Below are 12,500 nucleotides of genomic sequence, written 5' to 3'. Positions count from 1 at the left end.
TCATCTACTTCAGATCACTGATGCTGAAAGGACAACAAATGTTTACATGATGACTCATGTAACCTCATTTAAGTAAATGACACATTACATTAATTAAAAAAAAAAAAAGTTAAAAATATATATATGCAACGTCAGCGAAAAAAAGGCCAACGATTGTTTATTTTTTCTTGTTGGAAGAGGCTTTCTGTGTAATTTATTTCATGCAGCCAAGACAATTTGGTTAAACTTAAGTAATGCTGCAAAGATGAGCAACGTAGTCTGATATATCCTGAGGTTTAATACCAGAAAATACTATCATCATTTATGTTGTGTTTCATATAGTTTGTATTCTGTTTCTGATAGTTATGTTGTTTTAATTATGTTTGATTTTGGTGTAAAATACTATTGCTGTTATATAATATCCTCCATGCCCCAAAAGGGGTGAAAGGATTAAATATGCTTTATTCTTGCACGCGTGCGTGCGTGTGTGTGTGTGTGTGTGTGTGTGTGTGTGTATGCATATCTGTGAGTTGGTGGTAAACTTAAAACATTGCCATTTCCCTGGAAATACTTTGCTTGCAGAGTAGGAAAAAATCTTCACAGTCATGCCAATAATAGTTTTGTAAGTCTCCCAAATTTAGCCGTATTTCCGGATCATTAACGGTTTATTTCGTTAAGGCTCGTTCCGGAATCCGAATCCAAGTTGACGCAGGCTTTGCTTGGTAAGGCGGCGGAATGACCTCGTTTTTCTTGTTCGCAATTAAAAGAAAAGAAATACAATTTCTGGACAGAACACATAAAGTAACACTAAATGCGCCATCGTCGTATTTACTGGATTTAAATATTCTAACGTGGACACTGAATTAACTCGAATGAACAAAAAAAGAAGGAAAAAAAAAACTGAATCAGCCATTTCACTGAGTTTTGGTCAGCCTTGTCTAGGCTGGTCTGTGCAGATATGTTTTTTTTTTTCTTGTTCGCAACGAAAAGAAAAGAAATACAAATTCTGGACAAAACACATACAGTGACACAAGCTACATCATTGACGTGTTTACTGCATAAAAATATTTAAAAGTGGATATTGAATAACTAGAATGAACATAAAAGAGAAACTGAATCGATCGTGTTGTAGTTATCCGGCGAGTGTAACTAAACCTATCTAGATCCAAACAAAAATACTAAATGCTGCGGTGTGCTTGAGGCGATGGCAACGTCTTCTTAACAGTGAACTTTCAAAAAAATTCTGAAATGCCCGAGAATAACGAAAATGACATGATTTAAACGGCGTTATCATCACCTCCAATACCATGGATTTATCACGCTAAAAAACAACATGACATAAGACTGTTTTCTCACACACCCAAACATGCCTGGTTCAAATCTGCTTGATGAACCTGAAGCTTTACAATAACAAATAACAGAAAACATTTTAAGGATTTTGTTTAATTCAACTTTGTTTAATATTTTCTTATTTTTCTTTTTTATTTTAAAGTGTGTATCACAAGTGAGTCTTGAAGGCCTTGCCTCTCTTGTCTTGATTGTTTTGTTACACGTATATTTGCTAACAGTGCATTCTCTGCACTTGAAAGAGATATATTCTGACACACAAATACAGACACACGCATGCCCCCCCCCCCCCCCCCCCCCCCCCACCCACCCCCCACACACACGTGTGTGTCAACCAGAAACACAAACGCTGCGCGTGCCCACTCTCTCTCTCTCCTCTCTCTCTTTAACAATCAGTCACATCAGATTACACACGGATATAAAACAGAAACGCGAAGATCTGGAAAACACCCACTCTGCGAAGGGTCAGCAAGGACTCCCAACGGGCAAAGAACAACAACAACAACCAAACAACAAACAACAAAACAACAACAACAACATAAACAGCAAACAATGCAATTCATCTCTTGAAAGGAAGACGCTCTCACAGTACAGACAAAAGAGGGGCCCTTTTACCAATCCATTAAACTGCTCCGAACCTTTGCAGATAACAAATTGAAATTCAGGTTGAAAAGAAAAGAGTGGAAGAAGATAAAAATGAAATAAAACACAGAAAGAACAGGCAGACAAAAAAAAAAAAAAAAAAAGCAATGAAATTAAATCAAACCTTATTTGATTATTCGGCTTTTGATTTTTTTTTTTTTTTTCAACATTTTTATATGCTTATTGATTTGAATTCCACTGTCCCAGACACGCAGACTGACGTCAAACAGTTTATATCACGAATCAATGTCTTAAAGTGCGTTCTGTTTTTTGTTTGGTTTTTTTTGGGGGGGGGGTCTTTTGCAATTTGTTTTAACAGGCCTCCCTCACGGAAACACGTATTAAACTTGACGTTTTGTAACAATATTTTTGTTCTGTTATGACAACTGTATAATATGAAGAAATGTTCCAATTCTATAAAGTCAGACGTTGTTCTGTTAACAGAAGGAAGGTGGCAGAGTGGTTAAGGTCAACACAGTGTGTGAGGGGGTCTGGGTTCGAATCAAGGTCTCCCTTTTTCTCCCAAGTTTGACTGGAACACACACACACACACACACACACACACACACATATATATATATATATATATATATATATATATATATATATATATATATATATATAACTGAGCGTCTGGACATTTGGATGAGATGTTAAACCGAGGTCCCGTGTGCAGGGCGCGCTTGCCGCATTGAAAAACAAACCAAGAAAAACAACAACAACAAAACACACACACACACACACACACACAAAATTGGCGTTTATAACGTTTCCATTTTCCCTAGCGTTGTCTCTCCCTATTCACCCTCCACACATACACACACTTTTACCCCCACCCCCTCCCACAACCCCTACCCCCACGGTTTTTTTGTTTTGTTTTTTCCCCGTCTAATATCACTTCAAGTGGAAAGACGTTAAACTGAAGACGAACATACACACACAAGAAACAAAACTATGGAAACTCGAATGTTGTCACCCGGCAAGGTTCTGCGTGCGTGTCAGACAGCTGACACGTGACCACTCCTGTGGCTCCTCCTACCTACCCATCCCCCCTCTCCACTACGCTGAGTGATGGCACGGGTGCTAGCCATTCGGAGGAAACAAATCAACCGTGGAGCCTGCACTCGGTGCACGCGAAATAACCCAACGGCAACCAGAAGGTGGTTGGTCCTTGGCAAAAATAACTGTAGAAAAACAAAACAAAAAAACAACGCACTTTCACAATGAAACAAATACACTTGCAGACAGAGAGAGAGAGAGAGAGAGAGAGAGATAGTGCAGCGTCACGCCTCCTCAACAGAAGCAGTCTGAATGTCACACAGCGAAATGCAATACAAAACAATACAATACAATAAAACTTTATTCATCCATTTGGAAGCTTCCACAGGCTCGTCGCTCGCCATTCACAATATCTCAGCCAACAGCCAAGTCCAACACACTCGCAAAATGTTCGACGAAAGATAAAACAGCAATGCATAAAGCTGAATACACACAAGCAAGTAAACCAACACAGCGGGAACATTTCCCCCACACACACCCAAGTCCCCTCACCCACCGACAAACACACACACACACACACACACACACACACACAGGGAATGAATGAAATGGATACATCTATAGCGCCCATCCTCGGTTGGACACCAAGCCCTAAGTGCTTTACAAACTCGGGGTCATTTGCACAAGAGGCTGTACAGCCGACTGACGGCTGCCACTGGGCGCTCATCATTCGTTTCCTGTGTCATTCGATCATATTTCAGGCACGCAAACATACACACTCCGACAGACATGAGACAGTTTTCGTGTATGATCGTTTTGTTTATTTACCCCGTCAGGTAGGCATCCATACACATGGATTACAGGATCTTTAACGTGCGTATTTTGATCTTCTGCTTCCGCATACGCACGAAGGGGGTCCAGGCACAAGCAGCTCTGCACATATGTTGACCTGGGAGACCAGAAAAACATCTCTGCACTTTACTCACCAGGCGGCGTTACCGAGATTCGAACCCGCGATCCTCAGACTGAAAGTCCAACGCTTTAACCACTCGGCATATGTTGTGACTAACAGTCATACAATAAAATATTCATCATGATCACCCACGAACGTACAAAAGGGTTAACACAATAAATCAAAATCTGTGACATGTGGCATTCAACCATGCCCCACAAATATTTGCCCAGGAACCTTTAATAACCACAAATAGCTGACAGAAGCCTAAATCCATATAATGGCAAAAACACGCCCTGTAGAATATCAATACGGACGAGACACAACAAGCCATGATCTTTATGCCTATGTATGCATATACCTAATTTTTGCCCTGCAGAATCTATGTACCTTTTCTGTGCATTACGCCTTTTTGTTCCTGAAATCGATTTCTTCTTCTTCTTCTTCTTCTTCGTATCATCATAACGCAATGGTTCATTGTGCCACTGGATCAAGATTTCCCCTGCCGAGAGAGAGAGAGAGAGAGAGAGAGAGAGGAAATGCCCCTGTGCAACGGTGTCACGAATAAGATTTCTGTTACATATAAAAATGGAACACAAACCCAGGCTCACACCTTCCGCTACCAATTCCGATCAAGGACAATAACGAAATCATTTTCATCTTCCTTTCTCGCACATTTATTCCTCCGGAACCGCTTAACACATACCCAGGCTCACACCTTCCGCTACCAATTCCGATCAAGGACAATAACGAAATCATTTTCATCTTCCTTTCTCGCACATTTATTCCTTCGGAACCGCTTTCCCCACTACAAATATAATCACGAACACATTCTTACCACCGGCCTAACGGTTACTCTCTCATTCAGTTCAATTCCTAACCTACTTCAAAAAAATCAACATCACTTTAGATCTAGATATAACACTAAAAGACGAGCTCAGACGAAGAACCAAAACTTACATTTTGAATCGTAAGGAGGGAGCCAGCTAAACAAAATAACACAAGGAGGGTCGCTGGTACTCAACAGTCTGGCACTTCAAATTTTAGATACATTCATCCTACTTTCATCCAACAGCATTCTCCCTACAAATTTCATGCTCGCATCTCTCTCTCTCTCTCTCACCCAAAAGTGAAGCGGAACCATCGCCTGCCCATCCCAACTTCCGGCTCTCCAGTCTGACCAATCAGAAGGGAGCACACAAAAATCATGCATTTCGCTCCCTGACAAACGGCTCTTCATAATAATAATAATAATGGTATTTATATAGCGCTGAATCTTGTGCATAGACAAATCTAAGCGCTTTCGCACCAGTCATTCTCAAGCACGCATAACTCTAAAACTGGAGAAACTGAAGACAAGGAAGAGGCAGGGAAGGGAGGCTATTTTGGGAAGAGGTGGGTTTTAAGACCAGACTTGAAAGAGCTGAGTGTGGAGACTTGACGAAGCGAAAGAGGAAGTTCATTCCAATTGTAAGGTCCAGAGACAGAGAAAGAACGGCGGCCAACAGTCGAGAGTTTGAATCTGGGTATGCGTAAATGGAGTGGATCCGAAGCTGATCGTAGTGAGCGAGATGGAATTTAGAGGTGAAGGCAGCCACAGAGATAGGAAGGGGCTGATTTGTGAATACATTTGTAGCATAGAGTGCTGATCTTGTATTTTATTCAGTGTGAGACAGGGAGCCAGTGGAGATGTTGCAAAAGTGGAGTGATGTGCTCAGATCTTTTCTTTCTGAGGACGAGTCGGGCAGCACTTTAACCCTTTGATTGCCAGGGACTCACCTGGAACCTGAAAGACTAGTCAAAGTCACGCACAGGTCTCTGTGTAACCCACCTCCACCGCAACATAGTATCATAGTATCAGTAGCTCAAGGGAGGCGTCACTGCGTTCGGTCAAATCCATATACGCTACACCACATCTTCCAAGCACATGCCTGACCAGCAGCGTAACCCAACGCGCTTAGTCAGGCCTTGAGAAGAAAAAAGAAACCACCCCGCCCCCTCAAAAAAAAAAAAAAATAAATAAATAAATAAAAATAAAACAAACAAAAAAACCAAACCAAATAAAATAAAATAACAAAAAAAAGAAAAAGAAAAAAGAAATAATGAATAATGAATAAATTAAATAAATTTTTAAAAAAGGATAAATACATAAAATTACTACTACTACTACTATTTTATAAGGCGCAAAACCTTGATAAAGTCAACTCTTAAGTGCTGTTATTTCTCCAACAGCTTCTATGGGGAAGGTGTCGCGGGGAGATACAGTTGGTGATCCGCGGCGAGACAGGAGACGAGAGACCAGACGTGGATAAATGTCATGTTGTGGGAGCGGACAGTGTCCGAAAAAAAAACTCCGTCAATCCACTGCCGGCAAGGTCCTCCTCCTCTGGCTCTGAAGCCTGAGTGCTTGGTGATGGAGGATTGGCTTCTTAATCAACTGTCGTTCTTGTTAGGTGACCAAACTACTTTATGTGTTGAGCGCGCTGTGTACTTTGGTTTATTTATTTATTTATTTATTTTTTGGGGGGTACGCTTATAGTTGACTTCACCAAGTTTTTGCGACTTATACATATTATTAGTAGTAATGGTTCTTTTTTTAAAAAAAAATGTATTTATCTATTATTTATTCTTTTTTTCCCTCAAGGCCTGACTAAGCGCGTTGGAATACGCTGCTGGTCAGGCATCTGCTGGGCAGATGTGGTGTAGCGTATATGGATTTGTCCGAACGCAGTGACGCCTCCTTGAGCTACTGAAACTGACAGGTGTAGCGGTGCCAACCATCTTATTCTTGTTAGGTGACCAAACCACTTTATGTGTTGGGAGCGTTATGTACGAATTGACAGGTGTAGCCGTGTTAACCATCTGGTTAGGTGACCAAACCACTTTATGAGTTTGAGCGCGCTGTGTACTTGTTGATAGGTGCAGCCGTGCTAACCATCTTATTCTCGTCAGGTGACCAAACCACTTTATGTGTTGGGTGCGTTATGTACTAATTGATAGGTGTGGCCGCGCCAAACATCTTATTCTTGTCAGGTGACCAAACCACTTTATGTGTTGGGTGCGTTATGTACCAAATGACAGGTGTAGTCGTGCCAACCATCTTATTCTTGTAAGGTGACCAAACCACTTTATGTGTTGGGTGCGTTATGTACCAATTGACAGGTGTAGTCGTGCCAACCATCTTATTCTTGTAAGGTGACCAAACCACTTTATGTGTTGGGTGCGTTATGTACTAATTGACAGGTGTAGCCGTGTTAACCATCTTATTCTTGTCAGGTGACCAAACCACTTCATGTGTTGGGTGCGTTATATACCAATTGACAGGTGTAGCCGTGCTAACCATCTTATTCTTGTCAGGTGACCAAACCACTTCATGTGTTGGGTGCGTTATGTACCAATTGACAGGTGTGGCCGTGCTAACCATCTTGTTAGGTGACCAAACCACTTTATGTGTTGGGTGCGTTATGTACCAATTGACAGGTGTAGTCGTGCCAACCATCTTATTCTTGTAAGGTGACCAAACCACTTTATGTGTTGGGTGCGTTATGTACCAATTGACAGGTGTAGCCGCGCCAACCATCTTTCTGATGTTGTTTCTTACGTCAGTTCCTTCTGGTTTCAAACCAGCTGCTCGACAGAGACATCTCATCTCACAAATGTTGTGAGTTTGTGCTCCAGGGCTTTGTTCAGGGCCCAGGTCTGGCACTGACAGGTCAAGGTGGGAGCAAAGACCCCCCCCCCCCAACAAAACACACACAAAAAAACCACCACCACCACAACAAAAACCAAACCAACACCCCCCCCCCCCCCACACACACACACACAGAACACAACAAAAAACAACAACAAAGACTGACTGCAAATCAGGAAATAATAAAACGAAACAACACAAGCTTCAAACAGACATCACGTCACAACTCTCCCAACTCACAAACCTACCTACACACCCACACAGACAGACGGACGGATGGACAGGGAGACAGACACTCACACCCACACCCACACACGTCATTTCGAACCACGCTCGACAAAGACATCAGTACTGCTTAATAAACCGATGGGTCTTCAGAGAAGATTTGAAAGAAGCCGTGAAAGTGGAGAGTCAAATGTTAAACTGAATGCCGTTCCAGATGGATGTACCCTGAAACGAAACAGTACGTTGACCGAAGGACTTTGTTCTGACAGATGGAACTCAAAGAATCCCATCATCAGCTGAAGAACTGTGATTTTGAGATGGGCTGTACAAACAAAGATAATCAGATATGTATCTATCAACCTATCTATCTACCTGTCTATATCTATATCTATCTATCTATCTATCGATCTATCTATATAATATAAATCATATGTGTGTGTGCGTGAGTGTGTATAAAGACATAAAATGATTAAATATATCGATCTAGCTACCAAAATGTGTAAACACACACACACACACACACACACACACATATATATATATATATATATATATATATGCATGTTAGTTAAGCATATTTTTTTCTGTTTTCCTCTTCCCTCCCCTTGCCCCCCACCTCACACCCTCCCCCCGCCATTTTTTTTTCTCTCTTGTCTTTTTTCTTAATCGTCTAATATCACTGATAGCGAAAAGACGCTAAACTAAAGAACGAACACACACACACACACACACATTTATATATATATATATATATATATATATATATATACAGACATACATACATACAGAGAGAGAGAGCTCAAAACGTGTCCAAGGATTAACATTTCAGGCAAAGCCAATTCTTCCAATCTGTCCTCTGAGAGAGAGAGAGAGAGAGAGAGAGAGAGAGAGAGAGAGAGAGAGAGAGAGAGAGAGAGAGACAGGCAGACAGACAGACAGAGAAAACATACGCCCAATCTTACCACGTAGACAGAGATGTTGTACAGTGCAGCGAGGTTAGGAAAACATAATTATGATCTTCAGCTTTTTTTTTACCCACGTTCTTTTGTCTGTATCAATGTGGGGGGGGGGGGGGGGGGGGGGGGGGGGGGGGGGGGGGGGGGGGGGGGGGAATTATGCTCTGTAAGCAAAATGAAAAACTCGACAATGTTCGCCAGCAATTCTGTTCTTTCATTATAATTATCTTTTTTTTCTATTCCTCTTTTTTTTTTTACCTTATAAAATGTCGTAACGTCAAATACAAACGTCCGGACATTTCCAATAAAGAAAAATGATCAAAACTAGGCTAGACCAAAATGACATTTCAGGGATTTTGTGATGATAAGAATAATGATAATCCTAACAATGAGGACATATCTGGCACAGCAGAAAATAATAATAATTTAAAAAAAAACACACCTCAATCATCTGGAATCATGGGCAGAATTTTGTTGTAGTTTGGGTGCGGTGCGGTGTTGCGAGAAAAGGGAATTAAGTTGATCCGAGGAAAAAGTTCAGGGAAAATGTCAAACATGTTAGACAGGTCTCAGAAAATTATCTTGGCGACAAATTGATATATATATATATATATATATATATATATATATATATATATATATATATATATAGGCATCCTTCAGTCTCGGAAGACTATGGAGTTGCGCTCTAGGTGTTTATTCTGGTACAGCGTCGGGTGTGGCTGGCCAATCCGTCGCGGGAATGACAGTCCCTGTGGCAGAGGGCACAGATGAAGTCTGACTCTGGTCTGTCTGCCTGGGCTGCAGCCTTTCTTCTCATTCTCTTTTCCTCGTGCTGCTGAGCGAGTGTCTCTTCGAACTTGGAAAGACCTTTCTGCAAAGTCTGTCTCCAGGCTGACCGTTCGAGGGCTGTTGCTTCCCAGTTGTTCTGGTCGATGTTCAAGGCTTTTAGGTCCCTTCTTGCACACGTCTTTGAATCGCAGCTGTGGTCTGCCTGTGGGACGTTTTCCCTGCACAAATTCTCCGTAGAGGAGGTCTTTAGGGATCCGTCCGTCGTCCATGCGCACGACATGGCCGAGCCAGCGCATACGTCTCTGTCTCAGCAGCGTGTACATGCTGGTGCATCCAGCTCTTTCCAGGACAGTGTTGTTTGGGACCTTGTCCTGCCAGGTGATGTTCAGAATGCGTCCGGAGGCTACGCATGTGAAAAGCATTGAGCTTTCGCTCTTGTCGGGCACGCAAAGTCCATATCTATCTATCTATATATATATATATATATATATATATATATATATGTGTGTGTGTGTGTGTGTGTGTGTGTGTGCATGAATTTACGAGAAGGACACATCGAGAACAAGAGAATGGTGCGGGGGTGTCCTTCATTAGTTTAAAATTTGAATTTTGTGCGAAGACTTTGATCAAGTGGAAGAAGAAGAAGAAGGAGAAGAAGGAGAAGAAGGAGGAGGAGGAGTGCCTTAACCTACAGAGGCAGTTGGTTCCAGACAGCTGGGCCATAACACAAGACAAAAAACCCTGACCACAATAACTTCTTTCTTTTCTTCTCTCTTAGAATAGATGCGAAAAACGACGACAAAAACCAGAAGAAGAAGCAGAAGAAGAAGAAGAAGAAGAACAAGGAGATTGATTGATTGATTGAATCTTTAATGGGTAAAGAATTAGGCACAGTAAAGGCCTTTTTACAATTCTGCCCATTTAACGACATAAAAAATAAAGAACGAACGACACAAAACATAAAAATAAAGAAATAAACTGAAATAAAATAAAATAATAAGAACGACGAATAAGAATAGGAACTTGAATAGTCTATTAAAGGTAACAAAGCGATGAAAAACTGGAACAATTGGTACATTACATGTACATAGGTACTTACACACACACACACACACACACACACACACACACACACACACACACACACACACACACACGCACACACACACACACACACACACACACAAAATTATAAAACAAGCAACAAAGACATACGTACACATTCACGCCCACACACTCAAACACACACAAACACACACACGCACTTACTGTTCACACATACATTCAATTTTTCATTCATCATGGCATGGCAGCTAGTGGACTGAGTACAAGCAAGCATTTGCAAAAGACGGCGAGTAGGTTAATCAAATGTATCGAATAGAAATATTCTTATCTTAGTTTTAAAGAGAGATATGGCTGGAATTTGACGACATGTCTTTGGAAGCATGTTCCATTCGATGCTTCCATTAAATGAGAGACTCATCTTAAATAAATCAATTTTAGGCTTTGGGACAATAGCTCTATCTGAATTACGTTGGAACTGGAAACAAAATAACGATTTAAAATATTGTGGGCATGCGTTATGAACAATTTTATGCATAAGAATCAATGTGTTATATCTAATAAGTAGATGAAAAGGTAATATTTGAAGTTCTTTGTACATATTGTGCACAGATCCACCTGTGGTATTTACATGGTTAATCATCTTAATGGCACGTTTTTGTAAAGAGCAAGATGAAGAAAGAGAAGAAGAAGAAGAAGAAGAGAAGAAGGAGGAGGGGGAGAAGGAGGAGAAAAAGAAGAAGAGGAGGGGGAGAAGAAGGAAAATGAGAAGGAGAAGGAGGAGGGGAACATGAAGGAGAAGAAGGAGAAGAAAGGAGAAGAAGAAGAAGAAGAGAAGAAGAAGGAGAAGAAGAGGGGGAGGAGAAGCAGGAGGAGGAGGAGGAGAAGAAGAAGGAGAAGGAGGAAAGGGAGGAGGAAGAGAAGGAGAAGAAGAAGAAGAGTTTCAGTTTCAGTAGCTCAAGGAGGCGTCACTGCATTCGGACAAATCCATATCCGCTACACCACATCTAAGAAGAACAACAACAAGAACAAGAAGGAAAAGAAAGAGAAAAAGGAGAAGAAGGAGAAGAAAGAGAAGAAGAAGAAGAAGAAGAAGAAGAAGAAGAAGAAGAAGAAGAAGAAGAAGAAGAGGAGGAGGAGGAGGAGGAGGAACACAGCTGACAGGATAAAATGCATATAATTATGTGGATGATTATCTGAAAACAAAACAAAACAACAACAACAACAAACAAAACGTCTCAAGGTAGTTCCAGAAACTGATGCAAAGCAGACACCTGACAAACAATTTTGCTGCTCAAACAACAACAACAACAACAAAGGAGCATTTTTTCAACGCCTGCAACTTTGAGGAATGTTTAGTTACGGTTTGTTTTTTTGTTTGTTTTTGAGTGTGTGTTTGATTTTTTTTTCCTTGAAATGAAATGATGCCCGGTGTCCTGTCACAGAATGACTCCCCCCCCCCCCCCCCCCGCCCCAATGATATTCACCCCACACTGAGTCATCATGGGGGAAAGGCCTGCTGCAAAAAATATACTTGACTCTAGCTGGGAGTTAGCCTCGGAAGATATCCACTCCTTGCCCTGATAGGATTCTACACCTTTAGAATCATCTGTCACATCAATCATAAAGAACGTTTTGACATTACTGTTGAGGGGGAAATGAGGGGGGAAAAATCACACACACACACACACACACACACACACACACACACACACACACACACACACACACCAAAAACAAACAAAAACAACAACAACAACAAACAAACAAACAAACAAAAAACAACAAAAAACGAACAAACAAACAAAAAACCAGGGTGGGGTTCATTTTGGGCAGACCCTATATCACACTCCTG

Source organism: Babylonia areolata, chromosome 28 (assembly GCF_041734735.1).
Source record: "Babylonia areolata isolate BAREFJ2019XMU chromosome 28, ASM4173473v1, whole genome shotgun sequence".
NCBI lineage: Eukaryota > Metazoa > Mollusca > Gastropoda > Neogastropoda > Buccinidae > Babylonia > Babylonia areolata.
The sequence above is the reverse complement of the archived record's forward strand: the minus strand, read 5'-3'. Positions refer to the sequence as shown.